Genomic DNA, 20,210 nt, shown 5'->3' with positions numbered 1-20,210 from the left:
TTTCACAAAACACATAAAAAAGGTAACCAATGCTATCAAATTTTATTTACAAAATTACAAACAAATCAGGTCTTTCATTACGACAGAGATGATCCTAAATCCTATCTCCATTGTATGATTTTTTTTCTCACATTGAATACTGCTTCACAGTCTGGTCATTTGCTGGTGTCACTGCACTAAAACCCATTGGTCAACTCTACAAAAGAGCAATTAAGGTATTTGATAGGAAACCACAGTCGTTTCACATTTGTTCAATTCTAGAGAAGTATCACCTCCTAAGTTTTGAAAATCTTAAAGTTTTTAAAAGTAGCTGTCTTATATCTAGATCAATGAATGGAGTGGCCCCACCACGCCTGGGGGATTTTATCAAAAAGAGAAATAGCAAGACTAGTACTAGGTCAATTACTCGGGGGGGATTGTGAAGTACAATTCAGAAAGTCTACTTTTGCATAAAACGTCCTCTCTATTAAAGGCTGCACAAATTGGAACAGTATGCCAACGGAAATTAGAGGTAGCCCCACTTTGTTTCATTTAAGAAACAGCTTAAAAGATGGCTGAATAACAATTCAAAATGTGAACATTAGGTAAGAAGGAAGATTTCGATAGGTAGACAGATAGGTAGATTTATATATTTTTAACAAACACTTTGGCATGTCTATACACAGGCATTTACGCACCTTAAATAATTATTATAATAAGTATTTTATATAGTATAGGTACTTTTAATGTTTTTTTATCTTTGGATACATAACTTATCCAACCTTTTAGGATGTTTTTATCCTTCTGGGGCTTGAAAGTGGTAGTTGCGTAGACTGTCAATGGAGGAGCTAATGGATTAACTTTCCCACCATTGATGGAAATTTCCGGCTTTCCGTGTTTTCACTGTTATATGGTAGGGATTACGCATCTTCTGAAAGAGTACTGAATCTCCTGATCAAAACATAGGCGAAGAAGAAGAAGAAACATGCGATATCATATGCAAGCACATGTAAAATAATGCGATCATCAACATTAAATAGCATATATATCAAAACTGCCTAATGTTACTGAATGAAATGTCGACCCAGGACGAGCTACAGGACTGTGAAGCTTTGGGGGTGTTGATGGACTCGATCTACTCCATCTGAGTTTTGATCATCGTTCTGAATACGATCCAGACGTAGTTTTTGACAAAAACACAATTTTCTAAATGTTTTGCTCAAAATGTTGCTTTTTTTAATAAAACTTACCCACATTCATGTGTTGATAAAAAAAAGAAAAAAAAAGAATGGATGTTGTTTAAAAGCAGAGGATCTGTTCTTTCTTTAGATATATTGCATATTCAGATATTCATAAAAAAAATTATGAAAAATGCTGGCAGTGGCTGGCAACTTTTTTCAAAAACACTGGTGGGGAATGAGTTAAAAAGATCTTCATTTGTGTTTCCGAAGATGGACAAAATTCTTACGGGTTTGGAACGATATGAGGGTGAGTAATTAATGACAGAATTGTAATTTTTGGGTGAATATGCCTTTAAGAATCTTTGATCAAATTGGTGATTTGTGTCTGAGTAAAAGAGTTGAAGGAACAGAATATGAGGTTTCCTCATTCAACAATAAGAAAAAAAGAACAGAGGCACTTCAATAAAAGAGTGCAGTTTACAAATGTGTAAAAATGTGACTGAAGACCATAAATGATTAAAATGATGTTAATTGCAAGTAGCCAATTAGTAATGCAGTGTTTTGTTAGAAAGGAAATCAAAACAATGACTCAAAAACATGATTTTGTCAACACTGGATGTTGTTCAGAAGGACTTACTGACCAAATGGAGCTGAACAATATTTTGGGGAACAAATCCAAAATATCTGATCACAGAATCCCTTATCCACAATGCCTGTGCTGAGCATTTGCATACAAGGCCTAATTTCACAAAACTCTGAAAAACAGAGCAGAACTTCACATATTTGATTTGCTTATTGGTCCAATTCATCATATTCATCAATCTCTTTTAAGAGAAACTGAAAAAAAAATAGGCTTCTTATTGGTAAATTTCATAGTCATGAATGTGAAATTTAACTAATAAACTTATATAACTTTATAAAAAAAAACAAAAAAACATATACATTACCATTCAAAAGTTTAGGGTCAGTAAGTTTTTTTTTTAAGAAACTGAAACTTTTATTCAGCAAGGATGCATTCAACTTATCTAAAGTGACAATAAAGACAAAAAAAAAAAAAAAGCTGTTCTTTTGAACTTTCTATTCATCAAAGAATCCTGATAAAAATATCACGGTTATTAACACAAAAATATTAAGCAGCACAACTGTTTTTAACATTGATAATAATCAGAAATGTTTCTTGAGCAGAAAATCAGCATATTAGAATGATTTCTGAAGATGTGACACCGAAGGCTGAAAAATAAAAAATGTAATAGTATTAAATTGACATTTTTTACTGTTTAAATGTATTTCCGATCAAATAAATGCAGCCTTGGTGAGCAAAAGAAACTTCTTTCAAAAGTAGCAAAAGCAGAGTATATACAGTATTATCATTATATATTTAAATAACTTCTGTCTGCTAAATTAGATTACTTACTTAAACTCCTTTAGATGCGTCATCATTCAGCTCTCTGATAAGTCCGACCAGTTCTGAGCGAGATCTGCAGTTTCCAGCTGTGGAAAGAATCAAAGTGCTATTAGGGTGTGTATATGTGTGTGTGTCCTCTTATCTCAGCAGACCTTAATGACCCAGTCCACAATCTCGATGTCCCAGTGTCCCGCGTGCTGACTGGTGGGGTGCTGCGACGGGAGCCAGATGGGATGATATATGAGCATTGCACTAATCACCTGCTCATTCACATCAATTACACTCCCATCTGACAGACAACCCACCACTGTACACTAATGGTTTTTTAAACGAGTCGCTCCAGATCAACTCTGCCGTTCCCAAACTCCCACGTGTGATTGATTGACCGGTGAATTCCAGTTGACTCGTCCCCGTCGTCTTTGTCTCGACGTTTCCCCACAGGTAACTGACAGTTGCGGCACACTGACAGAAGTTTGAGAGGCGTTCAGGAGAGAGACGTGAACAAATGCGTGGCACTGACGGATGGATCATGTTTGAAGCCTGTTGCTGCGGCTTAAAATGGCAACGTCTCCCTCCTTCAGCTTGTTGCCATTTGTTTCAAAATAGGAAACTATGTTAGGAAAGCAGAGATTCCCTCGTATTGTCGAGTCTGACAGCGCGCTAGCACCCCAGTATAGAGCTGCAGATTATGTGGATTGATGTGCTAATGAGAGAAAAATCCTCTTGGCACAGAAAAGAACAGAACTGTTGTACAGAATGCTGTCGCGTGTCCTATTCTCTTCTAAAGAACATGTTGTGAATATAGCACAAAGTGCTCACCTGCTTTCACAGTCCCCTGTAGCTTTAGCTAAAGACATTATGCCAGAATGATTGTGTTTGTGGGCCAAACATACAGAGAAAACAGCTTCGCAATGTATTTGTGCTGATTATGATATCTTTGATAGGATGCAACATCATGAATATCGCTTGCAATATGACTACTTTTGCAATCCTACTTTAACCAAAATGGTGTTGAAGTCCCTATGAACAATGAAGCTTTTAGTATGAATATGTTTATATAAGCTATAGTGTGCTCCAAAACAAATTGCATTTAGAAGATATAAGCGTTCAAAACTTACAGTCTCCCCTTCCACCAATATGGATTGACGATTTTGATGACATCACTCTGCACTTCAGCTTCTCATTAGATTTTCTGTCCAATCAAATGCTCTCTAGAATCTGAAGCCCCGCCCCCTACATTAGAACGCTGAAGCTGCGGCTGAAATCGGTCACTTGTTCACACATTCACTATTTTCCACATGGTGAATGGCACACAGTGCACTATATAGGGGAAAGGGAACGATTCAGGCAGTGTAAATATGCTTTCCATTGGGGCGAATAAAGTCTGGTGTCACGCTAGTGTCAGGCGAGAAAACGTATCGGATTCTGTTTGAATTCTGGACAGAAAACTGTGTTTTAAAGCAATATGGAGGAGATCAGGAGAAGAAACGGTTAGAGATTAGGAGGAAACTGCAGCTTTACTGAGCTCAACGGCTCTGGCTGAGCTGTGATATAAACTAAACGCTATTGGCTGTATTTAAAAAGGGGAGGAGCTGTTTTATATGCCCCGCCCTGTTTCACTGGAAATTACATCAACACATTGAATACATGTGACTGTATCAACTCATTTTGTGAATCAGTTCAAACTGATTTGATTCAGAACTCTGGATTCAACAATTTATCTGTCACCATGTCTACAGCAGTTTTGTATATTGTGCAGGCATTTCTATGCATTTAAATTTTTGTTTTATTGTTATGGATTGTTATATGGGTGCATATAAATGAAAATGATTACATTGGGACAATTAATTATTTTGGGAAGTTGACATCCTCCATCAAAATGTAAACATGCTGAATTATTGTTTGTTTTATACATACACTATCATTCAAAAGTTTGGGGTCGGTACGATTTTATAATGTTTTTGAAAGATGTGCTTAGATGCTCACCAAGCTACATTTATTTGATCAAAAATACAGTAAAAATGTATATTGTAAAATATTGTTTAAATTAAAAATAACTTTTCTATTTGAATACATTTTAAAGTGTAATTTATTCCTGTGATCAAAGCTGAATTTTCAGCATCATTACTCCAGTCTTCAGTGTCACATGATCCTTCAGAAATCATTATGATCTGCTGACTTGCTGCTCAAGAAACATGTCTGATTATTATCAAAGTTGAAAACAGTTGAGCTAAAAGTAGAATATTTTCTAGAAATAGAATAGAAATCTTACTGACCCCAAATTTTAGAATGAATTTTCTCTACCAGAACATGAGAAAACATGATTTCCGAGTACATAAATATTGAGACATACCGAATATTGTCAAAAGGCTAGTGTTACCTATATTGTGTAGTCCAAAACCCTGGCAGATTCCAGCGCACAAGCATCCTGAATCTCCAGCCTGTAGAAGTTTTTTTCCCCCTGTACAGTAAGTCACACACACACACACACACTATGTCAGACATCTTCCATAATATGGAGCGCTCAGGAGGCCGCATTCGACATTGATTTATTACAATGCTGCTCAATGGAACAATGAAGCACACACAAAGCGACATTTAGAGTCCGCAGGCGTCGTTTCTCTTACACACACTGCCTTTTGTCGACCTTTTCTCCAAGACCCGCGTTCCTCCACAGAAGAACACACTCCCCGCTGAGAGAGTTACAGTTTCAACAGCAATTGAAATGTCTGTCCAATCTGTCCGAGTCTTGAATGAGAACGACATGAGGATGCTTCAGGGAGAATGATGAATTTTTAAGCAAAGTGGCTCACTGATTTTGACTCCCACTAGTCAAAAAAATGAAATTAATTGGTTAGAACGAGGATGAACCTCACAAAACCTGTCAAGAACATGTCTAAGTCATATTTCACCCCCAATTCATATTTTTTGCTTAAAGAAAATTAAGACTATTTTTAGACTTATATGAGTGTTTGCATTGTGACATTATTTTAATAATAATTAAGCATATTTACAACATATATTTTATATTATATACATGAAAAGTAATTATACACCATGGAAAGAATTAGTTGCATAATCTTTGAATTAAAGTAATGAGAATCACCATTAAAAGTACAGAAAGAAAAAAACACTATGACATTTTGGGGAGACATGTCATAACAATTAGTCACAAAAAAATGTCATTTTGTTCCCCTTCAATGCTTCCCTGAAAACTTGTGGCCGATGGAGAATATATTAATGAAGTTTGTAAAGGTTGTTTGCTTGCATTCAGTACATTCTTCAATAGTTCCAAAAGAACCCAATGACACGCAGCAATTCTGACCTTTAAAGAGTAAACCATTTACCCAAAAATGAGTTTATGAGCGGAGTGCATAATATCCTACAACTGCTCACAGCTCTGAAAACACAAGTTCATCCTTAAGTAATTTAATGGAAAAATGCAACATGCCCAACAGTTCACACATGGGATTTTCAAGTAAAAGTTGCAGCCTGTAGTGTTAGTAGTTATTTCATACATACAGTAATGTACATTAACATCTACATGTTTAAGTTCAACAAGGAGAGGAGCTCGAACACGTAACAGTTGAAGATATCTTACAAAAAAATACTTTATTTAGAGGCCAAATGCAAAAAGATACTTTTTTCAGTATTTGGCGCGGACTTTCTACGGCTTTTTGGCTGTTTTTAATCTACATTTTTATAAATACTAAGTTGCATATAAACTTAAATGCTCGAAATTTAAAGTTTGGATGGATGGATTGATGGATTGATGGATGGGTGGATGGGTGGATGGGTGGATGGGTGGATGGATGGATGGGTGGGTGGATGGGTGGATGGATGGAGGGATGGATGGGTGGATGGAAGGATGGGTGGATGGGTGGATGGATGGGTGGGTGGGTGGATGGATGGATGGATGGATGGGTGTATGGGTGGATGGGTGGGTGGATGGGTGGGTGGATGGGTGGATGGGTGGATGGATGGATGGGTGGGTGGATGGGTGGATGGATGGAGGGATGGATGGGTGGATGGAAGGATGGGTGGATGGGTGGATGGATGGGTGGGTGGGTGGATGGATGGATGGATGGATGGGTGTATGGGTGGATGGGTGGGTGGATGGGTGGGTGGATGGGTGGATGGATGGAGGGATGGATGGGTGGATGGATGGATGGATGGATGGATGGATGGATGGATGGATGGATGGATGGATGGATGGATGGATGGATGGATGGATGGATGGATGGAATTTTAGGGGAAAACAACTATAAAACGAAAAATATAAAAGCAAGGTATACATATAAACATTTTCATTGGTTTTTGCTGATTAATTTTAATCCTTATGTAACGCAAGATGGTGACGGATGACTCACAACAACAACACTTTATTGTTCGGACCTTCCACGTGACCGAACTAACCAATCAGAAGCAAGAACTTAGACTGAGGTAAACGTGAGGGAATCAGATTGTGTTAAATATGTAAACACGTAAATATGTAAATAATTGTGTAACATAAATATGTAAATGATTAACTGACTAAACATTGTAAATACATGTCTAGTAAATTAACTCAAATATAAATTATATTAAATTCTGAGCATTACAACTTTCAAATATGAAATATGAACTCCACTTCTAAACCTTACACTTATTATGTATTGTCCGTCTTGTATTTTTATGATTGTTCATAAGTTTGTATGGTGTCCTAGAGGGTTTTGAAATAAAATGCATTTATAAATGCATTATAAATATTTATATACACACATACATGTTAATGTGGGTCTTGCAGATAGCCACAGTATAGCCTAAACACTATATGCATAAATTAGTGAGAGTAGTGTGTAAGAATGTTATTCCGAACATATCTAAAAGCGTATATGAATGAGTTTAGACAGTTGTGTGATGTTTGTTAGTTTTAAGCGGAAGCCTCCATCCCTCAGAGATATTTCCAGGAAGTTTAACGCAGGCAAACTCAGCAGTTGAATTTCAATGTGCTGCGGGCAACGCTGCATTGATCTCGGCGTGTTTCCATGCAAATTTCTGCAAAATTCAGACGCTAACATCTTCATTACGAAGCTCTATGGCTCTTTGTAGGCTAGAGGGAGGTATTCTATACTAGCAATAAAAACTGCATCAAAGCCCCCGAAGAAATCAAATCCCAGAGATGGCCCACAGTCAACTGGATAAGGATTCAACATTAAAGAGTCTGACAATCCAACGCAGCGCACCATCATCTACCACACAACTGCAAAGCACAGATAGAGAACACGGGATTCGCATGAGCCCCGAGCCAAGATAGCCTATGCCACCTCATTAAAATTCAGAAAACATTTCTCGGACGATTTGTGCCCGGTTGCCTTCTATAAGCAGTTTTTGAGAACCGCCAGCTGAGCCGCGGTCATTTCCTTGTCTGAGAAGATCAAGTCCCTCATTTAGCGGCGAGTTAGGAGCGCAGAGGTTGGGCTCTATACGCACTGTCATTTTGCCCGTCCAGTTGAACCCAGCCAGTCTTCGATGCTCGCAGCTATTCCAAAAGATCTTATTATCTCCTGCTTTAGCAACGCAAACAAGACGGAGCATCTCTGCACAGAAGTTAAACCAGGCACAATAACTTCTCTTTGACGATTCAATTATGAGGTTTTCTAATTAAGGCTTAGCTGCGCCGCATATTTTAAAGTTCCCTACAGGCTCTTTGACGTCATGGAAAGAGAAATGGAGGAGATGCAGGAGAAAGCGGGATTAACTGTGGTCACGGCGTAAGCAATGTGATAATTATCTGAAGTCTCCTGCTGGGCGATGAGTGCTACAGAACTGTTTACAGTTAGTTATTTGCGAAAACCCCTAACTGCAAATATATTCATTTTTGCAAGGAAGATGATAAAACACAAAGTCTCATAGATGCCCAAGTCATATCTAGTAACCAATATGAGGTCATTTGACCCTTGAAATCACTCACAATAGCCTAGAAATCACAAAGTTTGAGTAATATTTGAAATTTGACCAGTAAGCACACTTATCACATAGCAACCACCCCAAAAAAACTCTACCAATGATATAGCAACAAGCTTAAACGCCACTTAGCAACTGCATAGCAACACCCTACCAACCACTCAGAATACCCTAGTAACCACAAAGTTTAAGTACTATTTAAAATTGGACCTGTAAGCAACCCAACAACCTAGCAACCACCCAGAACAACATACCATGATATAGCAAGATGCTTAAGGCCACTCAAAACACCTTAGCAACAGCCTAGCAACCACTCAGAATACCCTAGACCCCACAAAGTGTGAGTGCTATTTAAAATCGGACCAGTAAGCAAACTTATCTCCTAGCAACCACCCAGAACAACATACCATGATATAGCAACATGCTTAAGGCCACTCAAAACACCTTAGCAACACCCTAGCAACCACTCAGAATACTCTAGAACCCACAAAGTGTGAGTGCTATTGAAAAAAAAATTGACCAGTAAGCAAACTTATCTGCTAGCAATCACCCACAGCAACACACCACTGACATAGCAACATGCTTAAGGCCACTCAAAACACCTTAGCAACACCCTAACAACCACTCAGAATACCCTAGAAAACACTTTTTAAAATTGGACCAGTAAGCAACCTAATGACCTAGCAACCACCCCAAACACCACACCAATGATAAAGCAACATGTTAAAGACCAGTCAAAATACCTTAGTGTCCGCATAGCAACACCTTGGCAACCACCCACAATACCCTAGCATCACATTTTCTTCAGAATATGCAAAAATCAAGGATTTTTTATATATAATACTCACCAAATTTTAATTCCTGATGGCTTTTTAAATATGTGGTGACTGTTATAAAAAACTAACATGGGGACTATGGCCATGTTCTTGTACCATTTTTGTAAAGGATGGCGATACCTCAAGCTGAAACAAACCATAATGTTGTCTCATGGCAACCGTCCTATTTCACCTGCTTTCAGAATGAATGGGGTTACCTGAGCTTGCAATTATTTACTTTTTGTGTCTCCTTATAGCCTCTGTGTTACTGACCGAGCAGAGATGTTCCCTCCAGCAGTGCGCTCTGTGCTGAAGCTTTAACAGAGAAGATGCTTCCCCTCTCTTTGCTCTTGGGCGTAATTGTTATGATGTGTGTCATCTCGCTCTCTGCATGCCTGGGGTTTGCCACACATTTTTTCAATAGTCTTTTTACTGTAATGAAATATTTCTCGGGAAAAAAGCTAGTGTACTTACATCGAATTTTTTTTGTTTTTGTTTTTTGTCTGCTACAGAACCCCACAAAGACTCGGCATCAAACAAACTATAAATAGGACAAATTATAGTAATGACTCTTGAGCAGCTCTGCAGTCTAATGATCTGTTAAGCGTTATGTAAAGTGATAATATTTGTTCATTTCAAAGTTAACCTATGGTTCAAAGAGAGGAAATATGGTGTAAGTTTATACTGACAAGTTTATTGTAGGTCTACAAGTCGAATTTTGTGAAATGCAAAATTTTATTTTATTAGTATAGCCTCCGCTTCAACCGTCACTACCACTAATGACAAAAAAAACATGCACATATGTTCATGTGCTCGTGAATTCTTGGTATTTAAAAGAATCACAATTTGTGTAGAACAAATGACTATTTCATGCCTTTTAGGATTCTTTGAAAAAAAAGACAAAATATTTACTATATGAGGAAATATCTGCGATTTATACACTACCGTTCAAAAAATTTGTCGTCAGTGAGATTTTTTGAAAGAAATTAATACTTTTATTCAGCAATAATGCATTAAATTGATCAAAATGACAGTAAAGACATTTATAATGTTATGCAACAGTTCTATTTCAAATAAATGCTGTTCTTTTGAACTTTCTATTCATCAAAGAATCTTGAAAATAATTATCATAAAAAAAAAAAACTCTTTCAACATTGATGATAAGAAGAAAAAATTGTTTGAGCAGCAAATCAGCATATTATTAGAATGATTTCTGAAGGATCATGTGACACTGAAGACTGGAGTAATGATGCTGAAAATTCAGCTTTGATCACAGGAATAAATTATATTTTAATACATATTCAAATAGAAAACAGTAATGGTAATAATATTTCACAAAATTATTTTTATTGTATTTTTGATATATAAATAAATTCAGCTTTTCAAAAATATTTTTTAAAAATCTCACCGACACCAAACTTTTGAACGGTATATGTTGCTTCAAAAAAAAAAAAGTTAATCAGAATAATTAAACTACTTTTAAATGGCCTATAATGATTCGATGTAGTTCCCGCATCTACCAGCAGGGGCTAACCAACAAAACTTTGACTCTTATTTTCAACCCATGTTCCCCAAGTCATTTTTCAGTCATTTAGAGCTCAATTTGAATAAAGCCCTAATCTAAGACAGCCTGAAGCATCCAGAAGTGTCGCCGCTGAGATTTGTTTGTAAGCACTAATTTAATCTATTCTGGTCACTAAATGCAGTCTCATCACAATGATGCAATATCACATTTAGACAAGGCACTGAGAGATTCATATTACATATATTATAGTTGTGCGCCGAGCGTGTTTAATGCTGCTAAAGAAGCCTGTCTCCAGCTCAACTCTGTGCTAGTAGTGGAACATATTTCTCATTAATTTGAGCTGCTGGAGTGGTTATTTTGCTGGGTAACTCATTCATCAAACAACAACAGGCTTTCAGGTCTGCTGTGTCTACATGAATCCTATTTCCCAGAGGGGCAAAAATCTCATGTTCTCCAAATGCTGCTAATCTGCAGAAGCGTGGAGGTCTGTAGGTCAACCATATACAACGTACAACAGTGGTTGGTCTGCAGGTTACAAGTCATACAATATATATCCCATAATATCACATACGTGCTGCAGTCTTTGCACCTTCTCTAATTCATTCAAGACTATCATACAATACATTAAGCCATCAAGGGTAATTTTACAGCAAATTACCACCATCATATCTAAAAACTGAAAGGCCAAGAATGACGTCTAAAGGCCAAAACTTACTGTGAGCAAGAATGTAAACGAAATTGTTTTCTACACGAGGTTGAACTTAGGCTATATATGTATTATAAGAAACGGGCCAAACTGCAATTCATAATGCAAATCAAGTGGATTTTTTCTTAAACTATGCGCACTTTTATGCCTCAATAGTTAATAACTTAAAAATATATATGAATATATAATAATAATTATTATTATTATTATGTGAAGGTCATATTAAAACAGTTTTGTAAAATCATAAAATCGTCAAAAAAAATTATTGCACATGAATTAAAAAAAAATTATAAAAAGGGATAAAATAACAAAAATGATATAATTCAAATCAAGTCAAATTTATGAATGATATACATTTTTCAAAGCAGCTGTACAGAAAATCATGATGTTAATGTTTATAATATCTTAATATCTTCATGCCTTATAGTCACATTTAGCAGATATGATAATATGATTTTCCCCACTTTACATTTTGTAATGATATAAGCAATCAAGCAGTTGAGATTTGTTATATAGTTTATATCGCCCAAATATGTGTATATTGTGTTTACGTGGATAAAGTTGGATGAACTTATATAAACAACTTTTTATATACACTGAAAAAAATTTGGAGTAGGATTTACTTGAAAAAAGCTAGGCAACTTTTTCCACTCAGAAAATGCTAGTAAATTTACAAAGATTTGCCAAGTAAAAACCTAAACATATTTATCAGTAGCTTTAATTAGAAATCTTTAAGTTAAATGTACTATATGGAATATGGAATTAAGTAAACTTTACTTAACCTAGTTAAGTGAAAGTAACAAAGAAAATAAGTCATTTTAACTTGGCTAGTAAAAGGTTGATTATTATCGATTTAGTTGAAATTTCCTTTGCATTACATTTCACTCAAACAATAATTTTGAATTATACAAGTCATTTATAGTATGTGTTTTACTTAGATTATCTAAGTAATTTATACTACATCATATCAGATGTTGAGCATCATGTGAATGCAAAGACCTCAATACTTGGTAGACAATACACAATGACGGTAACATTTGATGGATCGTTTTTGTGTTTGAATGTGTCATTTTGAGCAGAAAATTTACTCGAAATGTCACAAAATGGCAAGTTACTAATCCTGACAACAAAAGCAATGATGAAACAGTGTAAATACAGCTGGAAACCAGTGAAAAATGAACCTCATTAATTATTCAAGGTCCAGTGCATGATGGGAACCCCAGTATCAGAAAAGTTGAGTAATATTTACTTAATTGTATTGAGTTGATATTTACGCTTTCATTTCTACTCGCTTGAATTAAGTACTGATATGGAATTTACTTCGTTTTTTTTATTCTTGCCTGAACTAACTTTTTCATGTAAATTACATTGTTTTTTTTCAGTAGTATTTACTTCACCAAAAAAATCATTTTTTACAGTGTACTGTAAATATCATTACTGAGGTTTTAACTCTAAAGTAATGCAAAAATGCCTTTTAATATGTACAATAGCACAGCATGTTTGGCTTCTGCATTTGTGCATTTGCAGAGGGTAAATGTTTCTGGCCTCTGTCTCTAAAGTCTATAAGTGCAGGGTGGGTTGGTTAACAAACCATGGCTTAATTGAAATAATTAAGGGGCAGGATTGATACCCGTTTGGGTCGGGCTCAGGCTCATGTGCTGTAATGTGAATTAGTCATCAGGTCATGACCGCTACATGTCAACCTCATTCAGCATTATCCAGCATGCACTTCTGCTGAAATACATGCCACTGTTTGCCTTGTAAATAAAACATTGTTAATGGGTATTTTAATGCATTTGCTGCACACCACAAGGCATTTTATAATAATGCAAGATGAGCAATGAGAGACACCTGCAACGCTATAGCACGTCTTTCAAGGGTTTGTTTCAAGATAGGTAAAGTAGGCTAATCGAAACTAGAAAGAGCAGCATATATAATTAAAACTAGAAACATCGATAGCAATCTAGGTTGGCTTTAACAAATGTCAGAAAATTCCACAGTGCTTCTCTTTGACTAATAAATGATGAGGTTTCTAATTAAAGCACAGCTGTACCACAGATTTCAAAGTCCCTGCGGCTGCTAGACATCATAGTAAGAGTAAAGGAAGAGACAATGAAGGAAAAGCCAGCAGGATGAAAAATGATAGCGGCTCAAGAAATACTTGAACATTTAACACACGAAAGAAACTAGATTTTCACATTTTCAGGAATAAAAAGAGTGCAAAAGACCCGCAAAATGTTTTGAATGGTTGCTAGGGCGTTGCTATGCAGTTGCTAGGGTGCTCTGGCTGGTTGCTATGGGGGTTACTCACTGGTCTAAGTCAGAATAATACACTCCAACCTCTTTAGATATGGTTTGAGACCTTGGTTCAATGTAAGTCACATCTACCATGTAAAAAGGAAAAGAAATGATTAACTTCTCAATAAGGCAAATATTGCAAAGCATAAAAAGTTGGAGGATAAGTTCAAATGATCAAAGTTTAATACTTAGGCCTGGTTTCACAGACAGGGTTTAGATTAAGCCAGTATTAGGCCTCAGTTCAATTAGGACATTTAAGTAGCTTTTATAAAAAGTAGCTTTGCCGAAAAAAAAGAAAAAAAACATTACTGGTGTAAATCTTGAGACAAAACAATGGCACTGACATATTAAGATATATCGGTGCAAGTTGCTTTCAGTTAAAACATGCATTTTAATCTAGGACTAGACTTAAACATTGTCTGTGAAACCGGGGGTTGTTCAAATCACTAACCCTAATATAAGTACTCGCAATACTAATAGTGATTTTAGATTTTACATACCTCCGCTGCAGAAACTACAAGACTCTCAAGGGGCTCCCGATGCTGCACATAATGAGGTGATATTTATAAATGACATTTTTGAGGTTGAGAGTCGACTTATTTTGAGAAGAGCCCTTAATACCATCCGTGAGTCACCCTGACTGAAGAAATACCCAGAATTCCTCACTGACACAAAGGAGAAAGAGTGCAAGACGGGAAGATTTCTCTTATGGATTTCCTGTTGAAACGCTGTGTATCTCTGACAGATACCCTTGGAAGAAGCTGAAAAAGAGGAAAAGTGCAGATCCAAAGACAGACCACAGCACCAAATGCTCCGGCAAACCGAGAAAGATTCGTCGAGGCACATTTAGGTTTGTCTGGCCAATGACACCTAGTGGTGTGGATAGAACCAGTGACTTACCAGTGAAATACACCACCATTCAAAACACATTAGAAATTGCATTGCATTGGCCTGGAAATTGGAAACTGGAACTACTTAGAAAATGAACAAATAGTCATTTCTTTAGGTGTTAAACTCGTTACTCCACCTTTTAATATCAGTGTGTGAGCAATGGCACACATGCAGTGAACCGCAGAAGAAAAGCTTAGAAATGAGATTGGAGTGAATCCTACTTTTATGAGGCTAGACTTGTATCTCAGCGCTGCTCTGAGAGGCGGACGGGGGATTTAAAAGCACACCGACTCTGTGCTGTCCAGCTGACATGTTAATCCATTTTAGCAGCGGCCCACGACAGGAGCCGGAGCAGCTACACGGAAACTGTCTCGCGTCCCGACGACAACACGCTGAAACGCAATCAGACACCGAACTTTATTATTCAGTAAATCCCTTCCTATTATCTCCACCTTGCTGAATCACTTTCATAACAGACAGGGGGGGAAAAGTTTGCTTGAGTTCTTAAAGGGATAGTTCACCAAAAAAAAGAAAATTCTGTCATCATTTATCCACCAAAACCTGTATGAATCTCTTTCTTCTGCTGAACACAAAAGAAGATATTTTAAAGAATGTCAGTAACCAAATTTCGTTGCCCTGTTGACTTCCATAGTATTTTTATTATTTATTTTTCATTCTATGGAAGTCAGTGGTTCAACACAACTGTTTGATTACCCATATTCTTCAAAATATCTTCTGTTTTGTGTTCGGCAGAAGAAAGAAATTCATACAGGTTTGGAACAACTTGAGTAAATGATGACCGAATTTTCTTTTTTTGGGTGAACTATCCCTTTAAAGGAACACTCCACCGTTTTTTTAAATAGGGCTTATTCACATTCTTTCCTACATTTAGATAGGTGGGCAAATGCATTTTTGTCTCAGTGCATGCATTGTTTTAGTTTGACAGGGTTGGCGCTAGCTTAGCTTAGCATAATGAATGGAATCCTTTGTTGCCAGCTAGCATGTCCTGAGTAAAAGTGATATAAAAAACAAAACAAAACACCTAATTACTTCTTGTGGCCTGCGTATTCACAACAAATACAAATAGCGATGCAGATTAACACTAGGCGATTTCCTAGGCAGATATTGACTTGGGACTATATTAGGGGGAAGCACAGGCGAAGCACTGCTACTTGGGCGCAGAGATATCACGCCCAAGTAGCAGTGCTTCGCCTGTGCTTCCCCCTAATATAGTCCTTAATATATAAGTCAATATCTGCCTAGGAAATCGCCTAGTGTTAATCTGCATCGCTATTTGTACTTGTTGTGAATACGCAGGCCACAAGAAGTAATTAGGTAGGGTTTTTTTTTATTTTTTATATCACTTTTATTCAGGACATGCTAGCTGGCAACAAAGGATTCCATTCATTATGCTAAGCTAAGCTCACGCCGACCCTTTCAAACTAAAACAATGCATGCACTGAGACAAAAATGCATTTGCCCACCTATCTAAATGTGGGAAAGAAGGTGAATAAGCCCTATTTCAAAAAACGGTGGAGTGTTCCTTTAAGCTTCCTCATGTTACAAAGAAATAACGTTTAGATGTCATATCGACTTCTAATCACGGGTTAATCTGAAACAAAGAGCAACAACAAAGTAAGTGAACGTAAGGGATGCACTAATATTAAAATGTCGATAAGTCAATAACATGCCCTGATAACTGTTAAATGACCAATATTAAAATTGTATAGGCTACTATATAAATCTCAAAATATATTTCAAATAAAATAATCTAGAAATAAAATTAATGGTTTTATATGCTACAAGATTGCTATAGCAGAAACTTTACAATTAACAATAAAGCAAACACATTTATCAGTGTTATTAAATTATTAGTGTAATGATCATGCAAAGGTAATCTAAATGTAAAAATAGATTGAAAATAGGGCACACAATTAAATAGTATCAGCTGATATACACTATACTGTTCAAAGGTTTTGGGCTGATTTGTGTGTGTGCCCCCAAGGCTTATTTATTTAATCAAAAAAATACAGTAATAACAGTAATATTGTGAAATATTATTATAGTTTAAAATAACTGTTTTCTGTTTGGAAATGTAATTTATGGCAAAACTAAATTTTCAGCATCATTACTCCAGTCATTCAGTGTCACATGATCCTTCAGAAAATCATTCTAGATGTGTTGCTCAAGCAACTTCAATGTTGAAAACAGTTGTGCTGCTTAATATTGTTTTGTTTGTAGAAACCGCAATATTTTCAGGATTCTTTGTTGAAAGTTCAAAAGAACAGAATCTTTTTGAAATATAAATCTTTTGTAACATTATCTTTACTGTCACTTTTGATCAATTTAATGCATCCTTCCTGAATAAAGGTATGAATTTCTTTACAAAAAAATATTTTTTTTTTAAGGTTGAGTATGTCCAATATGCACTTTACTGATAAAAAAAAATCTAAGTAATATCCTATATGGTACTTATACATCATGCAACCCCAGAGAGAATTTACAAATGAAATACACAAAAATATGTACAGTATCATACATAATACCTGGATCTGTATTAACACTCCATTACAATTGCATATATTGGATATCTACCGGTTTGTCACGTCTCATAACTCTGAGCTGCTGTTAATAATAGATGTGCATTGTAGTATCTGTGAAAGCATGTGTCTTGGAAAAGTTTTGCAGGCTCGTATAGACAAGGTGCTTCGAGGATACGGTAAGACAGGACCGAAAACTCTTGAATAAAGTGCTTTGGGTCGTTCCAGCTCTTTGAACCATGTGAACTACAAACAGAATATCTATCGCCGGCCAACAGAGCGGAGTGTTTTAACCTACAGCATAAATAATACATCTCCCCATATAGAATGACCTCTCATAACTTGTTTCCCACACAAACCGTGGAACACCACAAAAAAAAAAAAAAAAAAAGCCGTGTGAAATCGGCGCGGTTAGGCGAACATCAGCTAAGTTTCACCTCTCTCTCTCTGCATCAGCATTGATCTCAGTGGGAAAAATTAACTCATCCTTAAAAAGACTCCCTGAGTAAATGGCAGCGAGAATGTCTCTCTCCGTCAAGTAGCAATCTCCGCAATGGAAGGCATTTCATGCTGCAAATCCCCCGCTTAAATTGGACTGGTGTGACAGCGTCAAATTTTCTCCCAGGGTGATATCAAAATGATTCAGATTTCTGCCAAGTGTTTGAAGCCTTTCACATTAATGCATACTTGAGTCTCGCTCTTTACAAACCGGGATTCGCCGAAAGTAAACACTGGCAGGAGCCCTGGGATCGCTATTCCAGAGGACAAGATTAAGGGCAAAGTAGGACAGGGGCGTTTCTAAAATGAGAAGTTTAGCACAATCTTATTGTTATTAATGTCAGCGCTCAAACGCTTAAACAAAGCATCCGAGCTGATTCATCAGAGTGGGGAAATGTATGCGCCATTAAACAGAGGGGAATACGCCGCCACGATTTGGAATTCAAAGGGAGCCTCGGAGGTCGAGCCGGCGCAAATAAAAAGTTCCGGGAGCCGCCGAGACCGACTGGGTGTTTTAGCATTCGATTTGCATAGCGAGTAGCCCGGCTGCTCCGATGAATAGGTAATACCACCCCTATGAGGCAAACAGGTTGCATTATGGGACAGTAGCTGCGGGGGGTGTCATTCCAGTAGAGTGGATTTGCCTGACACTCCAATTTCATCGAAATCCTCCCAGTTTTGTCCCGGGGCTACAGGTGACAAAATTATACATTATGTATTCATTCATTTATTTATTTATTTGCGCTTTTTTTTTTTATTTCTGTCCCCGAAACAAAAAGTTGTAAACATCCCTAACTCTGGCTGTCATGTATACACTAGGGGCCGCATTTCCAAGACGCAATAAAGCGTAGGTGAGCTGCAATAAAGTTGTAGCGTGCTGATATTGTTTGTCATACCTAGTTGGAACTCTCACAGCAATATAAATCTCATTTCAGGCCTCACACACATCCAGAAGATTCACAAAATACAAGAGCGTAGGTGACAAAAACACTGGCCAGCATTTGAAACACAGCTTTATAGCGTTTGCATGTTGCTGTGGACGTGATACGTCTTGTCTGCAACTACAGTCAAGATATTCTACACTACAAACTGCAAGAGAAAAGCGGCAGTCGGCATGAAACAGAAGTTGCGATAGTCTTTTTCCCCTATTGTGACGTATATCCGAGTGAAACGGCTTCTGGAACAATAATAAATGTAGGGCGGGGCTTGATTTTGTACGAGGGGAATTGATTGGATGGTTGTGGTTTGCTATTGGTGGATCTCATGTGAGTGACAGGTTGCCCCGCCCTCGTCATCAGAGAAGAGAAGCTGCAAGAGGGAGGGGGAAGTGATTCTGATTAAAGATTATGAAGCACATGAAATAAAAAATAATAATGATGTGCCCAGATAAATCACTTATAAGAAATACTGCAATATTCCATTTAAAACAAGAATTGTCATTTTTGATTTCATGGTGGATTTAAAAAATATAGGCATACCTATATAATTTTTTTATTATAATTATATAATATAATTTCTTTAATTTATCTGGCACAAAAAAAGCAATGAGGATTTAAATTAGCATCAAAATATAATTTCATAACTTAGTAAACAGAAAAATGTACAGTAAAAAAAAAAGTTGTTGCCTTTAAATTTGTAAGTACAATTAACTTGGATGTTTAAGTCATTTCAACTTAAATGACATTAAACTGACATAAAAAAAAAAAAACTTGAGTTGAAGTTACTTGAGTTAAAACTTATTTTGATGAGTTAAAGCAATGTAAAAACATAACTTATTGATCATATACTTTTTTACAGAGTGCAAGTAATAAAAGTAGGCAAAACACTAAACTCCATTGGCCCTATTTTACCGATCTAAGCGCATGGTCTAACGCACATGTTCACTTAGGGCGTGTCCGAATCCACTTTTGCTAGTTTAACGACGGGAAAAATAGCTTATTACTGGCAAAGCTGCACTGAACCACCGTGACTAAATGCTAAATGACTAAAGGTACAGTAAACACCACGCTACTGGCAAATTTTATTAGTTGCATTGTTACTTTAGTTAATAACTCCCCAACACTGGTCTTCTCAACCTAGAAATATGGACAGAATGCATTCCATTGGTCAAGGTCAAAGAATATAATGCCCTCCTAATATAATGAAGGACGGAGAATCTAGATTAGATAATTAAAGCGGAAGCATTCTAATATCAGACATGCATGATTGGCTGAGGCCGCAGAGGTTAGAATGAAGCAAATCTTCGAAGACAAGAAAGGTGACATTGTTCTCCATACTTAGCCTCACTGTGAGAGTGGGAGAAGATATAAAGGTGCAGATTTTTAAATGAATGAAAGAAACACCGAGATCACGGTCTACCTTTTCCGAGCGGCTGCCGAATGAGGTTAGGCGATGTGAAGTTTCTATTGTGGAAACGCAGCTTCATT

General features: G+C 36.8%; 1 long non-coding RNA gene across 1 annotated transcript in view; it reads right to left on the bottom strand.

Moving 5' to 3' along the window:
• Positions 1-20,210, bottom strand: part of LOC309512369 — a 58,539-nt gene that overhangs the window by 18,163 nt on the left and 20,166 nt on the right. Inside the window, exons 6-8 of the long non-coding RNA XR_014210967.1 lie at positions 20,143-20,210; positions 4,946-5,026; positions 2,575-2,651 (exon numbers count right to left, since the gene is read on the bottom strand). The exon at positions 20,143-20,210 is cut by the window's right edge and continues 12 nt beyond it. This is a non-coding gene — a long non-coding RNA (uncharacterized lncRNA). The remainder of the gene's footprint in view (positions 1-2,574; positions 2,652-4,945; positions 5,027-20,142) is intronic.

This window comes from Leuciscus leuciscus (assembly GCF_965113295.1).
Source record: "Leuciscus leuciscus genome assembly, chromosome: 13".
Classification (NCBI taxonomy): domain Eukaryota; kingdom Metazoa; phylum Chordata; class Actinopteri; order Cypriniformes; family Leuciscidae; genus Leuciscus; species Leuciscus leuciscus.
Note: the sequence above shows the minus strand (reverse complement) of the source record. Positions and strands in the feature narration are given on the sequence as shown.